We start from the raw sequence: 27813 nt of genomic DNA on the forward strand, positions 1-27813 counted from the left end.
CAAATGCTCCCCTGAAAGGTTTGGTGGTCGAAACAGAAGGCTTTTTATCACAGAAACATAAATCAGCCTTTGAGAACTTATCCGGCAGAAAAATATTTTTTTGAAAAAATCCCTAAGCCCCGGGGTCACAATTTCATCAAAACTCTGACGTTCTCCAATTGACTCAAAAATGGTGCCAAAAGGTTGCAAATGCCCCCCTGAAAGGTTTGGTGGTCGAAACAGAAGGCTTTTTATCACAGAAACATAAATCAGCCTTCGAGAACTTATCCGGCAGAAAAATATTTTTTTGAAAAAATCCCTAAGCCCCGGGGTCACAATTTCATCAAAATTCCGACATTCTCCAATTGACTCAAAAATGGTGCCAAACGGTTGCAAATGCTCCCCTGAAAGGTTTGGCGGTCGAAACAGAAGGCTTTTTATCACAGGACAAGAAATCAGCCCTCGACAACTTAACCGGCAGAAAAATATTTTTTTGAAAAAATCCCTAAGCCCCGTGGTCACAATTTCATCAAAAATCTGACTTTCGGCAATTGACTCAGAAATGGTGCCAAACGGCTGCAAATGCTCCCCTGAAAGGTTTGGCGGTCGAAACAGAAGGCTTTTTATCACAGTACAAGAAATCAGCCCTCGACAACTTAACCGGCAGAAAAATATTTTTTTGAAAAAATCCCTAAGCCCCGGGGTCACAATTTCATCAAAAATCTGACTTTCGGCAATTGACTCAGGAATGGTGCCAAACGGTTGCAAATGCTCCTCTGAAAGGTTTGGCGGTCGAAAGAGAAGGCTTTTCATCACAGGAAAAGAAATCAGCCCTCGACAACTTAACCGGCAGAAAAATATTTTTTTGAAAAAATCCCAAAGCCCCGGGGTCACAATTTCATCAAAAATCTGACTTTCGGCAATTGACTCAGAAATGGTGCCAAAGGGTTCCAAATGCTCCTCTGAAAGGTTTGGCGGTCGAAAGAGAAGGCTTTTCATCACAGGAAAAGAAATCAGCCCTCGACAACTTAACCGGCAGAAAAATATTTTTTTGAAAAAATCCCTAAGCCCCGGGGTCACAATTTCATCAAAAATCTGACTTTCGGCAATTGACTCAGAAATGGTGCCAAACGGTTGCAAATGCTCCCCTGAAAGGTTTGGCAGTCGAAACAGAGGGCTTTTTTTCACAGTACAAGAAATCAGCCCTCGACAACTTAACCGGCAGAAAAATATTTTTTTGAATAAATCCCTAAGCCCCGGGGTCACAATTTCATCAAAACTCTGACGTTCTCCAATTGACTCAAAAATGGTGCCAAACGGTTGCAAATGCTCCACTGAAAGGTTTGGCAGTCGAAAGAGAAGGCTTTTTATCACAGGACAAGAAATCAGCCCTTGACAACTTAACCGGCAGAAAAATATTTTTTTGAAAAATTCCCTAAGCCCCGGGGTCACAATTTCATCAAAAATCTGACTTTCGGCAATTGACTCAGAAATGGTGCCAAACGGTTCCAAATGCTCCTCTGAAAGGTTTGGCGGTCGAAAGAGAAGGCTTTTCATCACAGGAAAAGAAATCAGCCCTCGACAACTTAACCGGCAGAAAAATATTTTTTTGAAAAAATACCTGAGCCCCGGGGTCACAATTTCTTCAAAAATCTGACGTTCTCCAATTGACTCAAAAATGGTGCCAAAAGGTTGCAAATGCTCCCCTGAAAGGTTTGGCGGTCGAAACAGAAGGCTTTTTAGCACAGAAAAATAAATCACCCTTCGACAACTTAACCAGCAGAAAAATATTTTTTTGAAAAATTCCCTAAGCCCCTGGGTCACAATTTCTTCAAAAATCTGACTTTCGGCAATTGACTCAGAAATGGTGCCAAACGGTTCCAAATGCTTCCCTGAAAGGTTTGGTGGGCGAAAGAGAAGGCTTTTCATCACAGGAAAAGAAATCAGCCCTCGACAACTTAACCGGCAGAAAAATATTTTTTTGAAAAAATCCCTAAGCCCCGGGGTCACAATTTCATCAAAAATCTGACGTTCTCCAATTGACTCAGAAATTGTGCCAAACGGTTGCAAATGCTCCCCTGAAAGGTTTGGCGGTCGAAACAGAAGGCTTTTTTTCACAGTACAAGAAATCAGCCCTCGACAACTTAACCGGCAGAAAAATATTTTTTTGAATAAATCCCTAAGCCCCGGGGTCACAATTTCATCAAAACTCTGACGTTCTCCAATTGACTCAGAAATGGTGCCAAACGGTTGCAAATGCTCCCCTGAAAGGTTTGGCGGTCGAAACAGAAGGCTTTTTATCACAGAAAAATAAATCAGCCTTCGATAACTTAACCGGCAGAAAAATATTTTTTTGAAAAAATCCCTAAGCCCCGGGGTCACAATTTCATCAAAAATCTGACTTTTGGCAATTCACTCAAAAATGGTGCCAAACGGTTGCAAATGCTCCCCTGAAAGGTTTGGTGGTCGAAACAGAAGGCTTTTTATCACAGAAACATAAATCAGCCTTCGAGAACTTATCCGGCAGAAAAATATTTTTTTGAAAAAATCCCTAAGCCCCGGGGTCACAATTTCATCAAAATTCTGACGTTCTCCAATTGACTAAAAAATGGTGCCAAACGGTTGCAAATGCTCCCCTTAAAGGTTTGGCGGTCGAAACAGAAGGCTTTTTATCACAGGACAAGAAATCAGCCCTCGACAACTTAACCGGCAGAAAAATATTTTTTTGAAAAAATCCCTAAGCCCCGGGGTCACAATTTCATCAAAAATCTGACTTTCGGCAATTGACTCAGGAATGGTGCCAAACGGCTGCAAATGCTCCCCTGAAAGGTTTGGCGGTCGAAACAGAAGGCTTTTTATCACAGTACAAGAAATCAGCCCTCGACAACTTAACCGGCAGAAAAAGATTTTTTTGAAAAAATCCCTAAGCCCCGGGGTCTCAATTTCATCAAAAATCTGACTTTCGGCAATTGACTCAGGAATGGTGCCAAACGGTTGCAAATGCTCCTCTGAAAGGTTTGGCGGTCGAAAGAGAAGGCTTTTCATCACAGGAAAAGAAATCAGCCCTCGACAACTTAACCGGCAGAAAAATATTTTTTTGAAAAAATCCCTAAGCCCCGGGGTCACAATTTCATCAAAAATCTGACTTTCGGCAATTGACTCAGAAATGGTGCCAAAGGGTTCCAAATGCTCCTCTGAAAGGTTTGGCGGTCGAAAGAGAAGGCTTTTTATCACAGGACAAGAAATCAGCCCTCGACAACTTAACCGGCAGAAAAATATTTTTTTGAAAAATTCCCTAAGCCCCGGGGTCACAATTTCATCAAAACTCTGACGTTCTCCAATTGACTCAAAAATGGTGCCAAAAGGTTGCAAATGCTCCCCTGAAAGGTTTGGCGGTCGAAACAGAAGGCTTTTTATCACAGAAAAATAAATCAGCCTTCGATAACTTAACCGGCAGAAAAATATTTTTTTGAAAAAATCCCTAAGCCCCGGGGTCACAATTTCATCAAAAATCTGACTTTTGGCAATTCACTCAAAAATGGTGCCAAACGGTTGCAAATGCTCCCCTGAAAGGTTTGGTGGTCGAAACAGAAGGCTTTTTATCACAGAAACATAAATCAGCCTTTGAGAACTTATCCGGCAGAAAAATATTTTTTTGAAAAAATCCCTAAGCCCCGGGGTCACAATTTCATCAAAACTCTGACGTTCTCCAATTGACTCAAAAATGGTGCCAAAAGGTTGCAAATGCTCCCCTGAAAGGTTTGGTGGTCGAAACAGAAGGCTTTTTATCACAGAAACATAAATCAGCCTTCGAGAACTTATCCGGCAGAAAAATATTTTTTTGAAAAAATCCCTAAGCCCCGGGGTCACAATTTCATCAAAATTCCGACATTCTCCAATTGACTCAAAAATGGTGCCAAACGGTTGCAAATGCTCCCCTGAAAGGTTTGGCGGTCGAAACAGAAGGCTTTTTATCACAGGACAAGAAATCAGCCCTCGACAACTTAACCGGCAGAAAAATATTTTTTTGAAAAAATCCCTAAGCCCCGTGGTCACAATTTCATCAAAAATCTGACTTTCGGCAATTGACTCAGAAATGGTGCCAAACGGCTGCAAATGCTCCCCTGAAAGGTTTGGCGGTCGAAACAGAAGGCTTTTTATCACAGTACAAGAAATCAGCCCTCGACAACTTAACCGGCAGAAAAATATTTTTTTGAAAAAATCCCTAAGCCCCTGGGTCACAATTTCTTCAAAAATCTGACTTTCGGCAATTGACTCAGGAATGGTGCCAAACGGTTGCAAATGCTCCTCTGAAAGGTTTGGCGGTCGAAAGAGAAGGCTTTTCATCACAGGAAAAGAAATCAGCCCTCGACAACTTAACCGGCAGAAAAATATTTTTTTGAAAAAATCCCTAAGCCCCGGGGTCACAATTTCATCAAAAATCTGACGTTCTCCAATTGACTCAGAAATGGTGCCAAACGGTTGCAAATGCTCCCCTGAAAGGTTTGGCGGTCGAAACAGAAGGCTTTTTATCACAGAAAAAGAAATCAGCCCTCGATAACTTAACCGGCAGAAAAATATTTTTTTGAAAAATTCCCTAAGCCCCGGGGTCACAATTTCTTCAAACATCTGACTTTTGGCAATTGATTCAAAAATGATGCCAAACGGTTCCAAATGCTCCCCTGAAAGGTTTGGTGGTCGAAAGAGAAGGCTTTTTATCACAGGACAAGAAATCAGCCTTCGACAACTTAACCGGCAGAAAAATATTTTTTGGCAAAAATCCCTAAGCCCCGGGGGTCACAATTTCTGCAAAAATCTGACTTTCGGCAATTGATTCAAAAATGATGCCAAAGGGTTCCAAATGCTCCCCTTAATGGTTTGGGGGTCGAAAGAGAAGGCTTTTCATCACAGGAAAAGAAATCAGCCCTCGACAACTTAACCGGCAGAAAAAGATTTTTTTGAAAAAATCCCTAAGCCCCGAGGTCACAATTTCATCAAAAATCTGACTTTCGGCAATTGACTCAGAAATGCTGCCAAACGGTTCCAAATGCTCCCCTGAAAGGTTTGGCGGTTGAAACAGAAGGCTTTTTATCACAGGACAAGAAATCAGCCCTCGACAACTTAACCGGCAGAAAAATATTTTTTTGAAAAAATCCCTAAGCCCCGGGGTCACAATTTCATCAAAAATCTGACTTTCGGCAATTGACTCAGAAATGGTTCCAAACGGTTCCAAATGCTCCCCTGAAAGGTTTGGCGGTCGAAACAGAAGGCTTTTTATCACAGGACAAGAAATCAGCCCTCAACAACTTAACCGGCAGAAAAATATTTTTTTGCAAAAATCCCTAAGCCCCGGGGGTCACAATTTCTGCAAAAATCTGACTTTCGGCAATTGATTCAAAAATGATGCCAAAGGGTTCCAAATGCTCCCCTGAAAGGTTTGGGGGTCGAAACTGAAGGCTTTTTATCACAGAAAAAGAAGTCAGACCTACATAACTATACCGGCAGAAAAAAATTTTTTTGAAAAAATCCCTAAGCCCCGGGGTCACAATTTCATCAAAATTCTGACGTTCTCCAATTGACTCAGAAATGGTGCCAAACGGTTGCAAATGCTCCCCTGAAAGGTTTGGCGGTCGAAACAGAAGGCTTTTTATCACAGGAAAAGAAATCAGCCCTCGACAACTTAACCGGCAGAAAAATATTTTTTTGAAAAAATCCCTAAGCCCCGGGGTCACAATTTCATCAAAAATCTGACTTTCGGCAATTGATTCAAAAATGGTGCCAAACGGTTGCAAATGCTCCTCTGAAAGGTTTGGCAGTCGAAAGAGAAGGCTTTTTCTCACAGGACAATAAATCAGCCCTCGACAACTTAACCGGCGGAAAATTTTTTTTTTGAAAAATTCCCTAAGCCCCGGGGTCACAATTTCATCAAAACTCTGACTTTCGGCAATTGTCTCAGAAATGGTGCCAAACGGTTGCAAATGCTCCCCTGAAAGGTTTGGCGGTCGAAACAGAAGGCTTTTTATCACAGAAAAATAAATCAGCCTTCAACAACTTAACCGGCAGAAAAATATTTTTTTGAAAAATTCCCTAAGCCCCGGGGTCACAATTTCATCAAAACTCTGACGTTCTCCAATTGACTCAAAAATGGTGCCAAACGGTTGCAAATGCTCCCCTGAAAGGTTTGGCGGTCGAAACAGAAGGCTTTTTATCATAGTAAAAGAAGTCAGCCCTCAACAACTTAACCGGCAGAAAAATATTTTTTTGAAAAAATCCCGAAGCCCCGGGGTCACAATTTCTTCAAAAATCTGACTTTCGGGAATTGATTCAAAAATGATGCCAAAGGGTTCCAAATGCTCCCCTGAAAGGTTTGGGGGTCGAAACTGAAGGCTTTTTATCACAGAAAAAGAAGTCAGACCTCAACAACTATACCGGCAGAAAAATATTTTTTTGAAAAATTCCCTAAGCCCCGGGGTCACAATTTCATCAAAAATCTGACTTTCGGCAATTGACTCAGAAATGGTGCCAAACGGTTCCCAATGCTCCCCTGAAAGGTTTGGTGGTCGAAAGAGAAGGCTTTTCATCACAGGAAAAGAAATCAGCCCTCGACAACTTAACCGGCAGAAAAAGATTCTTTTGAAAAAATCCCTAAGCCCCGGGGTCACAATTTCATCAAAACTCTGACGTTCTCCAATTGACTCAAAAATGGTGCCAAACGGTTGCAAATGCTCCCCTGAAAGGTTTGGCGGTCGAAACAGAAGGCTTTTTATCACAGAAAAATGAATCAGCCTTCAACAACTTAACCGGCAGAAAAATATTTTTTTGAAAAATTCCCTAAGCCCCGGGGTCACAATTTCATCAAAACTCTGACGTTCTCCAATTGACTCAAAAATGGTGCCAAACGGTTGCAAATGCTCCCCTGAAAGGTTTGGCGGTCGAAACAGAAGGCTTTTTATCATAGTAAAAGAAGTCAGCCCTCAACAACTTAACCGGCAGAAAAATATTTTTTTGAAAAAATCCCGAAGCCCCGGGGTCACAATTTCTTCAAAAATCTGACTTTCGGCAATTGATTCAAAAATGATGCCAAAGGGTTCCAAATGCTCCCCTGAAAGGTTTGGGGGTCGAAACTGAAGGCTTTTTATCACAGAAAAAGAAGTCAGACCTCAACAACTATACCGGCAGAAAAATTTTTTTTTGAAAAAATCCCTAAGCCCCGGGGTCACAATTTCATCAAAAATCTCACTTTCGGCAGTTGACTCAGAAATGGTGCCAAACGGTTCCAAATGCTCCCCTGAAAGGTTTGGTGGTCGAAAGAGAAGGCTTTTCATCACAGGAAAAGAAATCAGCCCTCGACAACTTAACCGGCAGAAAAATATTTTTTTGAAAAAATCCCTAAGCCCCGGGGTCACAATTTCATCAAAAATCTGACTTTCGGCAATTGTCTCAGAAATGGTGCCAAACGGTTGCAAATGCTCCCCTGAAAGGTTTGGGGGTCGAAACAGAAGGCTTTTTATCACAGAAAAATAAATCAGCCTTCAACAACTTAACCGGCAGAAAAATATTTTTTTGAAAAAATCCCTAAGCCCCGGGGTCACAATTTCATCAAAAATCTGACTTTCGGCAATTGATTCAAAAATGATGCCAAAGGGTTCCAAATGCTCCCCTGAAAGGTTTGGGGGTCGAAACTGAAGGCTTTTTATCACAGAAAAAGAAGTCAGACCTCAACAACTATACTGGCAGAAAAAATTTTTTTTGAAAAAATCCCTAAGCCCCGGGGTCACAATTTCATCAAAAATCTGACTTTCGGCAATTGACTCAGAAATGGTGCCAAACGGTTCCAAATGCTCCCCTGAAAGGTTTGGTGGTCGAAAGAGAAGGCTTTTCATCACAGGAAAAGAAATCAGCCCTCGACAACTTAACCGGCAGAAAAATATTTTTTTGAAAAAATCCCGAAGCCCCGGGGTCACAATTTCTTCAAAAATCTGACTTTCGGCAATTGATTCAAAAATGATGCCAAAGGGTTCCAAATGCTCCCCTGAAAGGTTTGGGGGTCGAAACTGAAGGCTTTTTATCACAGAAAAAGAAGTCAGACCTACATAACTATACCGGCAGAAAAATTTTTTTTTGAAAAAATCCCTAAGCCCCGGGGTCACAATTTCATCAAAATTCTGACGTTCTCCAATTGACTCAGAAATGGTGCCAAACGGTTGCAAATGCTCCCCTGAAAGGTTTGGCGGTCGAAACAGAAGGCTTTTTATCACAGGAAAAGAAATCAGCCCTCGACAACTTAACCGGCAGAAAAATATTTTTTTGAAAAAATCCCTAAGCCCCGGGGTCACAATTTCATCAAAAATCTGACTTTCGGCAATTGATTCAAAAATGGTGCCAAACGGTTGCAAATGCTCCTCTGAAAGGTTTGGCAGTCGAAAGAGAAGGCTTTTTCTCACAGGACAAGAAATCAGCCCTCGACAACTTAACCGGCGGAAAATTTTTTTTTTGAAAAATTCCCTAAGCCCCGGGGTCACAATTTCATCAAAACTCTGACTTTCGGCAATTGTCTCAGAAATGGTGCCAAACGGTTGCAAATGCTCCCCTGAAAGGTTTGGCGGTCGAAACAGAAGGCTTTTTATCACAGAAAAATAAATCAGCCTTCAACAACTTAACCGGCAGAAAAATATTTTTTTGAAAAATTCCCTAAGCCCCGGGGTCACAATTTCATCAAAACTCTGACGTTCTCCAATTGACTCAAAAATGGTGCCAAACGGTTGCAAATGCTCCCCTGAAAGGTTTGGCGGTCGAAACAGAAGGCTTTTTATCATAGTAAAAGAAGTCAGCCCTCAACAACTTAACCGGCAGAAAAATATTTTTTTGAAAAAATCCCGAAGCCCCGGGGTCACAATTTCTTCAAAAATCTGACTTTCGGGAATTGATTCAAAAATGATGCCAAAGGGTTCCAAATGCTCCCCTGAAAGGTTTGGGGGTCGAAACTGAAGGCTTTTTATCACAGAAAAAGAAGTCAGACCTCAACAACTATACCGGCAGAAAAATATTTTTTTGAAAAATTCCCTAAGCCCCGGGGTCACAATTTCATCAAAAATCTGACTTTCGGCAATTGACTCAGAAATGGTGCCAAACGGTTGCAAATGCTCCCCTGAAAGGTTTGGTGGTCGAAAGAGAAGGCTTTTCATCACAGGAAAAGAAATCAGCCCTCGACAACTTAACCGGCAGAAAAAGATTCTTTTGAAAAAATCCCTAAGCCCCGGGGTCACAATTTCATCAAAACTCTGACGTTCTCCAATTGACTCAAAAATGGTGCCAAACGGTTGCAAATGCTCCTCTGAAAGGTTTGGCAGTCGAAAGAGAAGGCTTTTTATCACAGGACAAGAAATCAGCCCTTGACAACTTAACCGGCAGAAAAATATTTTTTTGAAAAATTCCCTAAGCCCCGGGGTCACAATTTCATCAAAACTCTGACGTTCTCCAATTGACTCAAAAATGGTGCCAAAGGGTTCCAAATGCTCCCCTGAAAGGTTTGGCGGTCGAAACAGAAGGCTTTTTATCACAGGAAAATAAATCAGCCCTCGACAACTTAACCGGCAGAAAAAGATTCTTTTGAAAAAATCCCTAAGCCCCGGGGTCACAATTTCATCAAAACTCTGCCGTTCTCCAATTGACTCAAAAATGGTGCCAAACGGTTGCAAATGCTCCCCTGAAAGGTTTGGCGGTCGAAACAGAAGGCTTTTTATCACAGGAAAAGAAATCAGCCTTCGACAACTTAATCGGCAGAAAAATATTTTTTTGAAAAAATCCCGAAGCCCCGGGGTCACAATTTCATCAAAAATCGGACTTTCGGCAATTGATTCAAAAATGGTGCCAAACGGTTGCAAATGCTCCTCTGAAAGGTTTGGCAGTCGAAAGAGAAGGCTTTTTATCACAGGACAAGAAATCAGCCCTCGACAACTTAACCGGCGGAAAAAATTTTTTTTGAAAAATTCCCTAAGCCCCGGGGTCACAATTTCATCAAAACTCTGACTTTCGGCAATTGTCTCAGAAATGGTGCCAAACGGTTGCAAATGCTCCCCTGAAAGGTTTGGCGGTCGAAACAGAAGGCTTTTTATCACAGAAAAATGAATCAGCCTTCAACAACTTAACCGGCAGAAAAATATTTTTTTGAAAAATTCCCTAAGCCCCGGGGTCACAATTTCATCAAAACTCTGACGTTCTCCAATTGACTCAAAAATGGTGCCAAACGGTTGCAAATGCTCCCCTGAAAGGTTTGGCGGTCGAAACAGAAGGCTTTTTATCATAGGAAAAGAAGTCAGCCCTCAACAACTTAACCGGCAGAAAAATATTTTTTTGAAAAAATCCCGAAGCCCCGGGGTCACAATTTCTTCAAAAATCTGACTTTCGGCAATTGATTCAAAAATGATGCCAAAGGGTTCCAAATGCTCCCCTGAAAGGTTTGGGGGTCGAAACTGAAGGCTTTTTATCACAGAAAAAGAAGTCAGACCTCAACAACTATACCGGCAGAAAAAAATTTTTTTGAAAAAATCCCTAAGCCCCGGGGTCACAATTTCATCAAAAATCTCACTTTCGGCAATTGACTCAGAAATGGTGCCAAACGGTTCCAAATGCTCCCCTGAAAGGTTTGGTGGTCGAAAGAGAAGGCTTTTCATCACAGGAAAAGAAATCAGCCCTCGACAACTTAACCGGCAGAAAAATATTTTTTTGAAAAAATCCCTAAGCCCCGGGGTCACAATTTCATCAAAAATCTGACTTTCGGCAATTGTCTCAGAAATGGTGCCAAACGGTTGCAAATGCTCCCCTGAAAGGTTTGGCGGTCGAAACAGAAGGCTTTTTATCACAGAAAAATAAATCAGCCTTCAACAACTTAACCGGCAGAAAAATATTTTTTTGAAAAAATCCCTAAGCCCCGGGGTCACAATTTCATCAAAAATCTGACTTTCGGCAATTGATTCAAAAATGATGCCAAAGGGTTCCAAATGCTCCCCTGAAAGGTTTGGGGGTCGAAACTGAAGGCTTTTTATCACAGAAAAAGAAGTCAGACCTCAACAAATATACTGGCAGAAAAATTTTTTTTTGAAAAAATCCCGAAGCCCCGGGGTCACAATTTCTTCAAAAATCTGACTTTCGGCAATTGATTCAAAAATGATGCCAAAGGGTTCCAAATGCTCCCCTGAAAGGTTTGGGGGTCGAAACTGAAGGCTTTTTATCACAGAAAAAGAAGTCAGACCTACACAACTATACCGGCAGAAAATTTTTTTTTTGAAAAAATCCCTAAGCCCCTGGGTCACAATTTCATAAAAAATCTGACTTTCGGCAATTGACTCAGAAATGGTGCCAAACGGTTCCAAATGCTCCCCTGAAAGGTTTGGTGGTCGAAAGAGAAGGCTTTTCATCACAGGAAAAGAAATCAGCCCTCAACAACTTAACCGGCAGAAAATTTTTTTTTTGAAAAAATCCCTAAGCCCCGGGGTCACAATTTCATCAAAACTCTGACGTTCTCCAATTGACTCAAAAATGGTGCCAAACGGTTGCAAATGCTCCCCTGAAAGGTTTGGCGTTCGAAACAGAAGGCTTTTTATCACAGGAAAAGAAATCAGCCCTCGACAACTTAACCGGCAGAAAAATATTTTTTTGAAAAAATCCCTAAGCCCCGGGGTCACAATTTCATCAAAAATCTGACTTTCGGCAATTGATTCAAAAATGGTGCCAAACGGTTGCAAATGCTCCTCTGAAAGGTTTGGCAGTCGAAAGAGAAGGCTTTTTCTCACAGGACAAGAAATCAGCCCTCGACAACTTAACCGGCGGAAAAAATTTTTTTTGAAAAATTCCCTAAGCCCCGGGGTCACAATTTCATCAAAACTCTGACTTTCGGCAATTGTCTCAGAAATGGTGCCAAACGGTTGCAAATGCTCCCCTGAAAGGTTTGGCGGTCGAAACAGAAGGCTTTTTATCACAGAAAAATAAATCAGCCTTCAACAACTTAACCGGCAGAAAAATATTTTTTTGAAAAATTCCCTAAGCCCCGGGGTCACAATTTCATCAAAACTCTGACGTTCTCCAATTGACTCAAAAATGGTGCCAAACGGTTGCAAATGCTCCCCTGAAAGGTTTGGCGGTCGAAACAGAAGGCTTTTTATCATAGGAAAAGAAGTCAGCCCTCAACAACTTAACCGGCAGAAAAATATTTTTTTGAAAAAATCCCAAAGCCCCGGGGTCACAATTTCTTCAAAAATCTGACTTTCGGCAATTGATTCAAAAATGATGCCAAAGGGTTCCAAATGCTCCCCTGAAAGGTTTGGGGGTCGAAACTGAAGGCTTTTTATCACAGAAAAAGAAGTCAGACCTCAACAACTATACCGGCAGAAAAATTTTTTTTTGAAAAAATCCCTAAGCCCCGGGGTCACAATTTCATCAAAAATCTCACTTTCGGCAATTGACTCAGAAATGGTGCCAAACGGTTCCAAATGCTCCCCTGAAAGGTTTGGTGGTCGAAAGAGAAGGCTTTTCATCACAGGATAAGAAATCAGCCCTCGACAACTTAACCGGCAGAAAAATATTTTTTTGAAAAAATCCCTAAGCCCCGGGGTCACAATTTCATCAAAAATCTGACTTTCGGCAATTGTCTCAGAAATGGTGCCAAACGGTTGCAAATGCTCCCCTGAAAGGTTTGACGGTCGAAACAGAAGGCTTTTTATCACAGAAAAATAAATCAGCCTTCAACAACTTAACCGGCAGAAAAATATTTTTTTGAAAAATTCCCTAAGCCCCGGGGTCACAATTTCATCAAAACTCTGACGTTCTCCAATTGACTCAAAAATGGTGCCAAACGGTTCCAAATGCTCCCCTGAAAGGTTTGGCGGTCGAAACAGAAGGCTTTTTATCACAGGAAAAGAAGTCAGCCCTCAACAACTTAACCGGCAGAAAAAGATTCTTTTGAAAAAATCCCTAAGGTCAGAATTTCATCAAAACTCTGACGTTCTCCAATTGACTCAAAAATGGTGCCAAACGGTTGCAAATGCTCCCCTGAAAGGTTTGGCGGTCGAAACAGAAGGCTTTTTATCACAGGAAAAGAAGTCAGCCCTCAACAACTTAACCGGCAGAAAAAGATTCTTTTGAAAAAATCCCTAAGGTCACAATTTCATCAAAACTCTGACGTTCTCCAATTGACTCAAAAATGGTGCTAAACGGTTCCAAATGCTCCCCTGAAAGGTTTGGTGGTCGAAAGAGAAGGCTTTTCATCACAGGAAAAGAAATCAGCCCTCAACAACTTAACCGGCAGAAAAAATTTTTTTTGAAAAAATCCCTAAGCCCCGGGGTCACAATTTCTGCAAAAATCTGACTTTCGGCAATTGTCTCAGAAATGGTGCCAAACGGTTGCAAATGCTCCCCTGAAAGGTTTGACGGTCGAAACAGAAGGCTTTTTATCACAGAAAAAGAAATCAGCCCTCAACAACTTAACCGGCAGAAAAATATTTTTTTGAAAAAATCCCTAAGCCCCGGGGTCACAATTTCATCAAAAATCTGACTTTTGGCAATTGATTCAAAAATGATGCCAAAGGGTTCCAAATGCTCCCCTGAAAGGTTTGGGGGTCGAAACTGAAGGCTTTTTATCACAGAAAAAGAAGTCAGACCTCAACAACTATACTGGCAGAAAAAATTTTTTTTGAAAAAATCCCTAAGCCCCGGGGTCACAATTTCATCAAAAATCTGACTTTCGGCAATTTACTCAGAAATGGTGCCAAACGGTTCCAAATGCTCCCCTGAAAGGTTTGGTGGTCGAAAGAGAAGGCTTTTCATCACAGGAAAAGAAATCAGCCCTCGACAACTTAACCGGCAGAAAAATATTTTTTTGAAAAAATCCCTAAGCCCCGGGGTCACAATTTCATCAAAAATCTTACTTTCGGCAATTGACTCAGAAATGCTGCCAAACGGTTCCAAATGCTCCTCTGAAAGGTTTGACATTCGAAAGACAAGGCTTTTTATCAAACGACAAGAAATCAGCCCTTGACAACATAACCGGCAGAAAATATTTTTTTGAAAAATTCCCTAAGCCCCGGGGTCGCAATTTCTTCAAAAATCTGACTTTCGGCAATTCACTCAAAAATGATGCCAAACGGTTCCAAATGCTCCCCTGAAAGGTTTGGCGGTCGAAAGAGAAGGCTTTTCATCACAGGACAAGAATTCAGCCCTCGACAACTTAACCGGCAGAAAAATATTTTTTTGAAAACATCCCGAAGCCCCGGGGTCACAATTTCATCAAAAATCTGACTTTCGGCAATTGACTCAGAAATGGTGCCAAACGGTTGCAAATGCTCCCCTGAAAGGTTTGGTGGTCGAAAGAGAAGGCTTTTCATCACAGGAAAAGAAATCAGCCCTCGACAACTTAACCGGCAGAAAAAGATTTTTTTGAAAAAATCCCGAAGCCCCGGGGTTACAATTTCTTCAAACATCTGACTTTCGGCAATTGATTCAAAAATGATGCCAAAGGGTTCCAAATGCTCCCCTGAAAGGTTTGGGGGTCAAAACTGAAGGCTTTTTTCACAGAAAAAGAAGTCAGCCCTTGACAACTTAACCGGCAGAAAAAGATTTTTTTGAAAAAATCCCGAAGCCCCGGGGTCACAATTTCATCAAAAATCTCACTTTCGGCAATTGATTTAAAAATGGTGCCAAACGGTTGCAAATGCTCCTCTGAAAGGTTTGGCAGTCGAAAGAGAAGGCTTTTTCTCACAGGACAAGAAATCAGCCCTCGACAACTTAACCGGCGGAAAAATATTTTTTTGAAAAATTCCCTAAGCCCCGGGGTCACAATTTCATCAAAACTCTGACTTTCGGCAATTGTCTCAGAAATGGTGCCAAACGGTTGCAAATGCTCCCCTGAAAGGTTTGGCGGTCGAAACAGAAGGCTTTTTATCACAGAAAAATAAATCAGCCTTCAACAACTTAACCGGCAGAAAAATATTTTTTTGAAAAATTCCCTAAGCCCTGGGGTCACAATTTCATCAAAACTCTGACGTTCTCCAATTGACTCAAAAATGGTGCCAAACGGTTGCAAATGCTCCCCTGAAAGGTTTGGCGGTCGAAAGAGAAGGCTTTTCATCACAGGAAAAGAAATCAGCCCTCGACAACTTAACCGGCAGAAAAATATTTTTTTGAAAAAATCCCTAAGCCCCGGGGTCACAATTTCATCAAAAATCTGACTTTCGGCAATTGTCTCAGAAATGGTGCCAAACGGTTGCAAATGCTCCCCTGAAAGGTTTGACGGTCGAAACAGAAGGCTTTTTATCACAGAAAAATAAATCAGCCTTCAACAACTTAACCGGCAGAAAAATATTTTTTTGAAAAAATCCCTAAGCCCCGGGGTCACAATTTCATCAAAAATCTGACTTTTGGCAATTGATTCAAAAATGATGCCAAAGGGTTCCAAATGCTCCCCTGAAAGGTTTGGGGGTCGAAACTGAAGGCTTTTTATCACAGAAAAAGAAGTCAGACCTCAACAACTATACTGGCAGAAAATTTTTTTTTTGAAAAAATCCCTAAGCCCCGGGGTCACAATTTCATCAAAAATCTGACTTTCGGCAATTTACTCAGAAATGGTGCCAAACGGTTCCAAATGCTCCCCTGAAAGGTTTGGTGGTCGAAAGAGAAGGCTTTTTATCACAGAAAAAGAAGTCAGCCCTCAACAACTTAACCGGCAGAAAATTTTTTTTTTGAAAAAATCCCTAAGCCCCGGGGTCACAATTTCATCAAAACTCTGACGTTCTCCAATTGACTCAAAAATGGTGCCAAACGGTTGCAAATGCTCCCCTGAAAGGTTTGGCGGTCGAAACAGAAGGCTTTTTATCACAGGAAAAGAAGTCAGCCCTCAACAACTTAACCGGCAGAAAAAGATTCTTTTGAAAAAATCCCTAAGCCCCGGGGTCACAATTTCATCAAAACTCTGACGTTCTCCAATTGACTCAAAAATGGTGCCAAACGGTTGCAAATGCTCCCCTGAAAGGTTTGGCGGTCGAAACAGAAGGCTTTTTATCACAGAAAAATAAATCAGCCTTCGACAACTTAACCGGCAGAAAAATATTTTTTTGAAAAAATCCCTAAGCCCCGGGGTCACAATTTCATCAAAAATCTGACTTTTGGCAATTCACTCAAAAATGGTGCCAAACGGTTGCAAATGCTCCTCTGAAAGGTTTGACAGTCGAAAGAGAAGGCTTTTTATCACACGACAAGAAATCAGCCCTTGACAACTTAACCGGTAGAAAAATATTTTTTTGAAAAAATCCCTAAGCCCCGGGGTCACAATTTCATCAAAAATCTTACTTTCGGCAATTGACTCAGAAATGCTGCCAAACGGTTCCAAATGCTCCTCTGAAAGGTTTGACATTCGAAAGACAAGGCTTTTTATCAAACGACAAGAAATCAGCCCTTGACAACATAACCGGCAGAAAATATTTTTTTGAAAAATTCCCTAAGCCCCGGGGTCACAATTTCATCAAAACTCTGACGTTCTCCAATTGACTCAAAAATGGTGCCAAACGGTTCCAAATGCTCCCCTGAAAGGTTTGGCGGTCGAAAGAGAAGGCTTTTCATCACAGGACAAGAATTCAGCCCTCGACAACTTAACCGGCAGAAAAATATTTTTTTGAAAACATCCCGAAGCCCCGGGGTCACAATTTCTTCAAACATCTGACTTTCGGCAATTGATTCAAAAATGATGCCAAAGGGTTCCAAATGCTCCCCTGAAAGGTTTGGGGGTCGAAACTGAAGGCTTTTTTCACAGAAAAAGAAGTCAGCCCTCAACAACTTAACAGGCAGAAAATTTTTTTTTAAAAAAATCCCTAAGCCCCGGGGTCACAATTTCATCAAAAATCTGACTTTCGGCAATTGACTCAGAAATGGTGCCAAACGGTTGCAAATGCTCCCCTGAAAGGTTTGGTGGTCGAAAGAGAAGGCTTTTCATCACAGGAAAAGAAATCAGCCCTCAACAACTTAACCGGCAGAAAATTTTTTTTTTGAAAAAATCCCTAAGCCCCGGGGTCACAATTTCATCAAAAATCTCAATTTCGGCAATTGACTCAGAAATGGTGCCAAACGGTTCCAAATGCTCCCCTGAAAGGTTTGGTGGTCGAAAGAGAAGGCTTTTTATCACAGGATAAGAAATCAGCCCTCGACAACTTAACTGGCAGAAAAATATTTTTTTGAAAAAATCCCTAAGCCCCGGGGTCACAATTTCATCAAAAATCTGACTTTCGGCAATTGTCTCAGAAATGGTGCCAAACGGTTGCAAATGCTCCCCTGAAAGGTTTGACGGTCGAAAGAGAAGGCTTTTTATCACAGAAAAATAAATCAGCCTTCAACAACTTAACCGGCAGAAAAATATTTTTTTTAAAAAATCCCTAAGCCCCGGGGTCACAATTTCATCAAAACTCTGACGTTCTCCAATTGACTCAAAAATGGTGCCAAACGGTTCCAAATGCTCCCCTGAAAGGTTTGGCGGTCGAAACAGAAGGCTTTTTATCACAGGAAAAGAAGTCAGCCCTCAACAACTTAACCGGCAGAAAAAGATTCTTTTGAAAAAATCCCTAAGGTCACAATTTCATCAAAACTCTGACGTTCTCCAATTGACTCAAAAATGGTGCCAAACGGTTGCAAATGCTCCCCTGAAAGGTTTGGCGGTCGAAACAGAAGGCTTTTTATCACAGGAAAAGAAGTCAGCCCTCAACAACTTAACCGGCAGAAAAAGATTCTTTTGAAAAAATCCCTAAGGTCACAATTTCATCAAAACTCTGACGTTCTCCAATTGACTCAAAAATGGTGCCAAACGGTTCCAAATGCTCCCCTGAAAGGTTTGGTGGTCGAAAGAGAAGGCTTTTCATCACAGGAAAAGAAATCAGCCCTCAACAACTTAACCGGCAGAAAAATATTTTTTTGAAAAAATCCCTAAGCCCCGGGGTCACAATTTCTGCAAAAATCTGACTTTTGGCAATTGATTCAAAAATGATGCCAAAGGGTTCCAAATGCTCCCCTGAAAGGTTTGGGGGTCGAAACTGAAGGCTTTTTATCACAGAAAAAGAAGTCAGACCTCAACAACTATACCGGCAGAAAAAATTTTTTTTGAAAAAATCCCTAAGCCCCGGGGTCACAATTTCATCAAAAATCTGACTTTCGGCAATTGACTCAGAAATGGTGCCAAACGGTTCCAAATGCTCCCCTGAAAGGTTTGGTGGTCGAAAGAGAAGGCTTTTCATCACAGGAAAAGAAATCAGCCCTCAACAACTTAACCGGCAGAAAAAATTTTTTTTGAAAAAATCCCTAAGCCCCGGGGTCACAATTTCATCAAAACTCTGACGTTCTCCAATTGACTAAAAAATGGTGCCAAACGGTTGCAAATGCTCCCCTGAAAGGTTTGGCGGTCGAAACAGAAGGCTTTTTATCACAGGAAAAGAAGTCAGCCCTCAACAACTTAACCGGCAGAAAAATTTTTTTTTGAAAAAATCCCTAAGCCCCGGGGTCACAATTTCTGCAAAAATCTGACTTTCGGCAATTGACTCAGAAATGGTTCCAAACGGTTCCAAATGCTCCTCTGAAAGGTTTGGCAGTCGAAAGAGAAGGCTTTTTATCACAGAAAAAGAAGTCAGCCCTCAACAACTTAACCGGCAGAAATTTTTTTTTTTTAAAAAATCCCTAAGCCCCGGGGTCACAATTTCATCAAAACTCTGACGTTCTCCAATTGACTCAAAAATGGTGCCAAACGGTTGCAAATGCTCCCCTGAAAGGTTTGGCGGTCGAAACAGAAGGCTTTTTATCACAGGAAAAGAAGTCAGCCCTCAACAACTTAACCGGCAGAAAAAGATTCTTTTGAAAAAATCCCTAAGGTCACAATTTCATCAAAACTCTGACGTTCTCCAATTGACTCAAAAATGGTGCCAAACGGTTGCAAATGCTCCCCTGAAAGGTTTGGCGGTCGAAACAGAAGGCTTTTTATCACAGGAAAAGAAGTCAGCCCTCAACAACTTAACCGGCAGAAAAAGATTCTTTTGAAAAAATCCCTAAGGTCACAATTTCATCAAAACTCTGACGTTCTCCAATTGACTCAAAAATGGTGCCAAACGGTTGCAAATGCTCCCCTGAAAGGTTTGGCGGTCGAAACAGAAGGCTTTTTATCACAGGAAAAGAAGTCAGCCCTCAACAACTTAACCGGCAGAAAAAGATTCTTTTGAAAAAATCCCTAAGGTCACAATTTCATCAAAACTCTGACGTTCTCCAATTGACTCAAAAATGGTGCCAAACGGTTGCAAATGCTCCCCTGAAAGGTTTGGCGGTCGAAACAGAAGGCTTTTTATCACAGGAAAAGAAGTCAGCCCTCAACAACTTAACCGGCAGAAAAAGATTCTTTTGAAAAAATCCCTAAGGTCACAATTTCATCAAAACTCTGACGTTCTCCAATTGACTCAAAAATGGTGCCAAACGGTTGCAAATGCTCCCCTGAAAGGTTTGGCGGTCGAAACAGAAGGCTTTTTATCACAGAAAAATAAATCAGCCTTCGACAACTTATCCGGCAGAAAAATATTTTTTTGAAAAAATCCCTAAGCCCCGGGGTCACAATTTCATCAAAAATCTGACTTTTGGCAATTCACTCAAAAATGGTGCCAAACGGTTGCAAATGCTCCTCTGAAAGGTTTGACAGTCGAAAGAGAAGGCTTTTTATCACACGACAAGAAATCAGCCCTTGACAACTTAACCGGTAGAAAAATATTTTTTTGAAAATATCCCTAAGCCCCGGGGTCACAATTTCATCAAAAATCTTACTTTCGGCAATTGACTCAGAAATGCTGCCAAACGGTTCCAAATGCTCCTCTGAAAGGTTTGACATTCGAAAGACAAGGCTTTTTATCAAACGACAAGAAATCAGCCCTTGACAACATAACCGGCAGAAAATATTTTTTTGAAAAATTCCCTAAGCCCCGGGGTCACAATTTCATCAAAACTCTGACGTTCTCCAATTGACTCAAAAATGGTGCCAAACGGTTCCAAATGCTCCCCTGAAAGGTTTGGCGGTCGAAAGAGAAGGCTTTTCATCACAGGACAAGAATTCAGCCCTCGACAACTTAACCGGCAGAAAAATATTTTTTTGAAAACATCCCGAAGCCCCGGGGTCACAATTTCTTCAAACATCTGACTTTCGGCAATTGATTCAAAAATGATGCCAAAGGGTTCCAAATGCTCCCCTGAAAGGTTTGGGGGTCGAAACTGAAGGCTTTTTTCACAGAAAAAGAAGTCAGCCCTCAACAACTTAACAGGCAGAAAAAATTTTTTTAAAAAAATCCCTAAGCCCCGGGGTCACAATTTCATCAAAAATCTGACTTTCGGCAATTGACTCAGAAATGGTGCCAAACAATTGCAAATGCTCCCCTGAAAGGTTTGGTGGTCGAAAGAGAAGGCTTTTCATCACAGGAAAAGAAATCAGCCCTCGACAACTTAACCGGCAGAAAAAGATTTTTTTGAAAAAATCCCGAAGCCCCGGGGTTACAATTTCTTCAAACATCTGACTTTCGGCAATTGATTCAAAAATGATGCCAAAGGGTTCCAAATGCTCCCCTGAAAGGTTTGGGGGTCAAAACTGAAGGCTTTTTTCACAGAAAAAGAAGTCAGCCCTTGACAACTTAACCGGCAGAAAAAGATTTTTTTGAAAAAATCCCGAAGCCCCGGGGTCACAATTTCATCAAAAATCTCACTTTCGGCAATTGATTCAAAAATGGTGCCAAACGGTTGCAAATGCTCCTCTGAAAGGTTTGGCAGTCGAAAGAGAAGGCTTTTTCTCACAGGACAAGAAATCAGCCCTCGACAACTTAACCGGCGGAAAAATATTTTTTTGAAAAATTCCCTAAGCCCCGGGGTCACAATTTCATCAAAACTCTGACTTTCGGCAATTGTCTCAGAAATGGTGCCAAACGGTTGCAAATGCTCCCCTGAAAGGTTTGGCGGTCGAAACAGAAGGCTTTTTATCACAGAAAAATAAATCAGCCTTCAACAACTTAACCGGCAGAAAAATATTTTTTTGAAAAATTCCCTAAGCCCCGGGGTCACAATTTCATCAAAACTCTGACGTTCTCCAATTGACTCAAAAATGGTGCCAAACGGTTGCAAATGCTCCCCTGAAAGGTTTGGCGGTCGAAAGAGAAGGCTTTTCATCACAGGAAAAGAAATCAGCCCTCGACAACTTAACCGGCAGAAAAATATTTTTTTGAAAAAATCCCTAAGCCCCGGGGTCACAATTTCATCAAAAATCTGACTTTCGGCAATTGTCTCAGAAATGGTGCCAAACGGTTGCAAATGCTCCCCTGAAAGGTTTGACGGTCGAAACAGAAGGCTTTTTATCACAGAAAAATAAATCAGCCTTCAACAACTTAACCGGCAGAAAAATATTTTTTTGAAAAAATCCCTAAGCCCCGGGGTCACAATTTCATCAAAAATCTGACTTTCGGCAATTGATTCAAAAATGATGCCAAAGGGTTCCAAATGCTCCCCTGAAAGGTTTGGGGGTCGAAACTGAAGGCTTTTTATCACAGAAAAAGAAGTCAGACCTCAACAACTATACTGGCAGAAAATTTTTTTTTTTGAAAAAATCCCTAAGCCCCGGGGTCACAATTTCATCAAAAATCTGACTTTCGGCAATTTACTCAGAAATGGTGCCAAACGGTTCCAAATGCTCCCCTGAAAGGTTTGGTGGTCGAAAGAGAAGGCTTTTCATCACAGGAAAAGAAATCAGCCCTCGACAACTTAACCGGCAGAAAAATATTTTTTTGAAAAAATCCCGAAGCCCCGGGGTCACAATTTCTTCAAAAATCTGACTTTCGGCAATTGATTCAAAAATGATGCCAAAGGGTTCCAAATGCTCCCCTGAAAGGTTTGGGGGTCGAAACTGAAGGCTTTTTATCACAGAAAAAGAAGTCAGACCTACACAACTATACCGGCAGAAAATTTTTTTTTTGAAAAAATCCCTAAGCCCCGGGGTCACAATTTCATAAAAAATCTGACTTTCGGCAATTGACTCAGAAATGGAGCCAAACGGTTCCAAATGCTCCCCTGAAAGGTTTGGTGGTCGAAAGAGAAGGCTTTTCATCACAGGAAAAGAAATCAGCCCTCAACAACTTAACCGGCAGAAAAAATTTTTTTTGAAAAAATCCCTAAGCCCCGGGGTCACAATTTCATCAAAACTCTGACGTTCTCCAATTGACTAAAAAATGGTGCCAAACGGTTGCAAATGCTCCCCTGAAAGGTTTGGCGGTCGAAACAGAAGGCTTTTTATCACAGGAAAAGAAGTCAGCCCTCAACAACTTAACCGGCAGAAAAATTTTTTTTTGAAAAAATCCCTAAGCCCCGGGGTCACAATTTCTGCAAAAATCTGACTTTCGGCAATTGACTCAGAAATGGTTCCAAACGGTTCCAAATGCTCCTCTGAAAGGTTTGGCAGTCGAAAGAGAAGGCTTTTTATCACAGGAAAAGAAGTCAGCCCTCAACAACTTAACCGGCAGAAAAAGATTCTTTTGAAAAAATCCCTAAGCCCCGGGGTCACAATTTCATCAAAAATCTGACTTTTGGCAATTCACTCAAAAATGGTGCCAAACGGTTGCAAATGCTCCTCTGAAAGGTTTGACAGTCGAAAGAGAAGGCTTTTTATCACACGACAAGAAATCAGCCCTTGACAACTTAACCGGTAGAAAAATATTTTTTTGAAAAAATCCCTAAGCCCCGGGGTCACAATTTCATCAAAAATCTGACTTTTGGCAATTCACTCAAAAATGGTGCCAAACGGTTGCAAATGCTCCTCTGAAAGGTTTGACAGTCGAAAGAGAAGGCTTTTTATCACACGACAAGAAATCAGCCCTTGACAACTTAACCGGTAGAAAAATATTTTTTTGAAAAAATCCCTAAGCCCCGGGGTCACAATTTCATCAAAAATCTTACTTTCGGCAATTGACTCAGAAATGCTGCCAAACGGTTCCAAATGCTCCTCTGAAAGGTTTGACATTCGAAAGACAAGGCTTTTTATCAAACGACAAGAAATCAGCCCTTGACAACATAACCGGCAGAAAATATTTTTTTGAAAAATTCCCTAAGCCCCGGGGTCACAATTTCATCAAAACTCTGACGTTCTCCAATTGACTCAAAAATGGTGCCAAACGGTTCCAAATGCTCCCCTGAAAGGTTTGGCGGTCGAAAGAGAAGGCTTTTCATCACAGGACAAGAATTCAGCCCTCGACAACTTAACCGGCAGAAAAATATTTTTTTGAAAACATCCCGAAGCCCCGGGGTCACAATTTCTTCAAACATCTGACTTTCGGCAATTGATTCAAAAATGATGCCAAAGGGTTCCAAATGCTCCCCTGAAAGGTTTGGGGGTCGAAACTGAAGGCTTTTTTCACAGAAAAAGAAGTCAGCCCTCAACAACTTAACAGGCAGAAAAATTTTTTTTAAAAAAATCCCTAAGCCCCGGGGTCACAATTTCATCAAAAATCTGACTTTCGGCAATTGACTCAGAAATGGTGCCAAACGGTTGCAAATGCTCCCCTGAAAGGTTTGGTGGTCGAAAGAGAAGGCTTTTCATCACAGGAAAAGAAATCAGCCCTCGACAACTTAACCGGCAGAAAAAGATTTTTTTGAAAAAATCCCGAAGCCCCGGGGTTACAATTTCTTCAAACATCTGACTTTCGGCAATTGATTCAAAAATGATGCCAAAGGGTTCCAAATGCTCCCCTGAAAGGTTTGGGGGTCAAAACTGAAGGCTTTTTTCACAGAAAAAGAAGTCAGTCCTCGACAACTTAACCGGCAGAAAAAGATTTTTTTGAAAAAATCCCGAAGCCCCGGGGTCACAATTTCATCAAAAATCTCACTTTCGGCAATTGATTCAAAAATGGTGCCAAACGGTTGGAAATGCTCCTCTGAAAGGTTTGGCAGTCGAAAGAGAAGGCTTTTTCTCACAGGACAAGAAATCAGCCCTCGGCAACTTAACCGGCGGAAAAATATTTTTTTGAAAAATTCCCTAAGCCCCGGGGTCACAATTTCATCAAAACTCTGACTTTCGGCAATTGTCTCAGAAATGGTGCCAAACGGTTGCAAATGCTCCCCTGAAAGGTTTGGCGGTCGAAACAGAAGGCTTTTTATCACAGAAAAATAAATCAGCCTTCAACAACTTAACCGGCAGAAAAATATTTTTTTGAAAAAATCCCTAAGCCCCGGGGTCACAATTTCATCAAAAATCTGACTTTTGGCAATTGATTCAAAAATGATGCCAAAGGGTTCCAAATGCTCCCCTGAAAGGTTTGGGGGTCGAAACTGAAGGCTTTTTATCACAGAAAAAGAAGTCAGACCTCAACAACTATACTGGCAGAAAATTTTTTTTTTGAAAAAATCCCTAAGCCCCGGGGTCACAATTTCATCAAAAATCTGACTTTCGGCAATTTACTCAGAAATGGTGCCAAACGGTTCCAAATGCTCCCCTGAAAGGTTTGGTGGTCGAAAGAGAAGGCTTTTCATCACAGGAAAAGAAATCAGCCCTCGACAACTTAACCGGCAGAAAAATATTTTTTTGAAAAAATCCCGAAGCCCCGGGGTCACATTTTCTTCAAAAATCTGACTTTCGGCAATTGATTCAAAAATGATGCCAAAGGGTTCCAAATGCTCCCCTGAAAGGTTTGGGGGTCGAAACTGAAGGCTTTTTATCACATAAAAAGAAGTCAGACCTACACAACTATACTGGCAGAAATTTTTTTTTTTGAAAAAATCCCTAAGCCCCGGGGTCACAATTTCATCAAAAATCTGACTTTCGGCAATTTACTCAGAAATGGTGTCAAACGGTTCCAAATGCTCCCCTGAAAGGTTTGGTGGTCGAAAGAGAAGGCTTTTCATCACAGGAAAAGAAATCAGCCCTCGACAACTTAACCGGCAGAAAAATATTTTTTTGAAAAAATCCCGAAGCCCCGGGGTCCCAATTTCTTCAAAAATCTGACTTTCGGCAATTGATTCAAAAATGATGCCAAAGGGTTCCAAATGCTCCCCTGAAAGGTTTGGGGGTCGAAACTGAAGGCTTTTTATCACAGAAAAAGAAGTCAGACCTACACAACTATACCGGCAGAAAAATTTTTTTTTGAAAAAATCCCTAAGCCCCGGGGTCACAATTTCATAAAAAATCTGACTTTCGGCAATTGACTCAGAAATGGTGCCAAACGGTTCCAAATGCTCCCCTGAAAGGTTTGGTGGTCGAAAGAGAAGGCTTTTCATCACAGGAAAAGAAATCAGCCCTCAACAACTTAACCGGCAGAAAAAAATTTTTTTGAAAAAATCCCTAAGCCCTGGGGTCACAATTTCATCAAAACTCTGACGTTCTCCAATTGACTAAAAAATGGTGCCAAACGGTTGCAAATGCTCCCCTGAAAGGTTTGGCGGTCGAAACAGAAGGCTTTTTATCACAGGAAAAGAAGTCAGCCCTCAACAACTTAACCGGCAGAAAAATTTTTTTTTGAAAAAATCCCTAAGCCCCGGGGTCACAATTTCTGCAAAAATCTGACTTTCGGCAATTGACTCAGAAATGGTTCCAAACGGTTCCAAATGCTCCTCTGAAAGGTTTGGCAGTCGAAAGAGAAGGCTTTTTATCACAGAAAAAGAAGTCAGCCCTCAACAACTTAACCGGCAGAAAATTTTTTTTTTGAAAAAATCCCTAAGCCCCGGGGTCACAATTTCATCAAAACTCTGACGTTCTCCAATTGACTCAAAAATGGTGCCAAACGGTTGCAAATGCTCCCCTGAAAGGTTTGGCGGTCAAAACAGAAGGCTTTTTATCACAGGAAAAGAAGTCAGCCCTCAACAACTTAACCGGCAGAAAAAGATTCTTTTGAAAAAATCCCTAAGCCCCGGGGTCACAATTTCATCAAAACTCTGACGTTCTCCAATTGACTCAAAAATGGTGCCAAACGGTTGCAAATGCTCCCCTGAAAGGTTTGGCGGTCGAAACAGAAGGCTTTTTATCACAGAAAAATAAATCAGCCTTCGACAACTTAACCGGCAGAAAAATATTTTTTTGAAAAAATCCCTAAGCCCCGGGGTCACAATTTCATCAAAAATCTGACTTTTGGCAATTCACTCAAAAATGGTGCCAAACGGTTGCAAATGCTCCTCTGAAAGGTTTGACAGTCGAAAGAGAAGGCTTTTTATCACACGACAAGAAATCAGCCCTTGACAACTTAACCGGTAGAAAAATATTTTTTTGAAAAAATCCCTAAGCCCCGGGGTCACAATTTCATCAAAAATCTTACTTTCGGCAATTGACTCAGAAATGCTGCCAAACGGTTCCAAATGCTCCTCTGAAAGGTTTGACATTCGAAAGACAAGGCTTTTTATCAAACGACAAGAAATCAGCCCTTGACAACATAACCGGCAGAAAATATTTTTTTGAAAAATTCCCTAAGCCCCGGGGTCACAATTTCATCAAAACTCTGACGTTCTCCAATTGACTCAAAAATGGTGCCAAACGGTTCCAAATGCTCCCCTGAAAGGTTTGGCGGTCGAAAGAGAAGGCTTTTCATCACAGGACAAGAATTCAGCCCTCGACAACTTAACCGGCAGAAAAATATTTTTTTGAAAACATCCCGAAGCCCCGGGGTCACAATTTCTTCAAACATCTGACTTTCGGCAATTGATTCAAAAATGATGCCAAAGGGTTCCAAATGCTCCCCTGAAAGGTTTGGGGGTCGAAACTGAAGGCTTTTTTCACAGAAAAAGAAGTCAGCCCTCAACAACTTAACAGGCAGAAAAATTTTTTTAAAAAAAATCCCTAAGCCCCGGGGTCACAATTTCATCAAAAATCTGACTTTCGGCAATTGACTCAGAAATGGTGCCAAACGGTTGCAAATGCTCCCCTGAAAGGTTTGGTGGTCGAAAGAGAAGGCTTTTCATCACAGGAAAAGAAATCAGCCCTCGACAACTTAACCGGCAGAAAAAGATTTTTTTGAAAAAATCCCGAAGCCCCGGGGTTACAATTTCTTCAAACATCTGACTTTCGGCAATTGATTCAAAAATGATGCCAAAGGGTTCCAAATGCTCCCCTGAAAGGTTTGGGGGTCAAAACTGAAGGCTTTTTTCACAGAAAAAGAAGTCAGCCCTCGACAACTTAACCGGCAGAAAAAGATTTTTTTGAAAAAATCCCGAAGCCCCGGGGTCACAATTTCATCAAAAATCTCATTTCGGCAATTGATTCAAAAATGGTGCCAAACGGTTGGAAATGCTCCTCTGAAAGGTTTGGCAGTCGAAAGAGAAGGCTTTTTCTCACAGGACAAGAAATCAGCCCTCGACAACTTAACCGGCGGAAAAATATTTTTTTGAAAAATTCCCTAAGCCCCGGGGTCACAATTTCATCAAAACTCTGACTTTCGGCAATTGTCTCAGAAATGGTGCCAAACGGTTGCAAATGCTCCCCTGAAAGGTTTGGCGGTCGAAACAGAAGGCTTTTTATCACAGAAAAATAAATCAGCCTTCAACAACTTAACCGGCAGAAAAATATTTTTTTGAAAAAATCCCTAAGCCCCGGGGTCACAATTTCATCAAAAATCTGACTTTTGGCAATTGATTCAAAAATGATGCCAAAGGGTTCCAAATGCTCCCCTGAAAGGTTTGGGGTTCGAAACTGAAGGCTTTTTATCACAGAAAAAGAAGTCAGACCTCAACAACTATACTGGCAGAAAATTTTTTTTTTGAAAAAATCCCTAAGCCCCGGGGTCACAATTTCATCAAAAATCTGACTTTCGGCAATTTACTCAGAAA

The sequence above is a fragment of the Podarcis gaigeae genome (assembly GCF_964106915.1).
Source record: "Podarcis gaigeae genome assembly, chromosome: 7".
NCBI lineage: Eukaryota > Metazoa > Chordata > Lepidosauria > Squamata > Lacertidae > Podarcis > Podarcis gaigeae.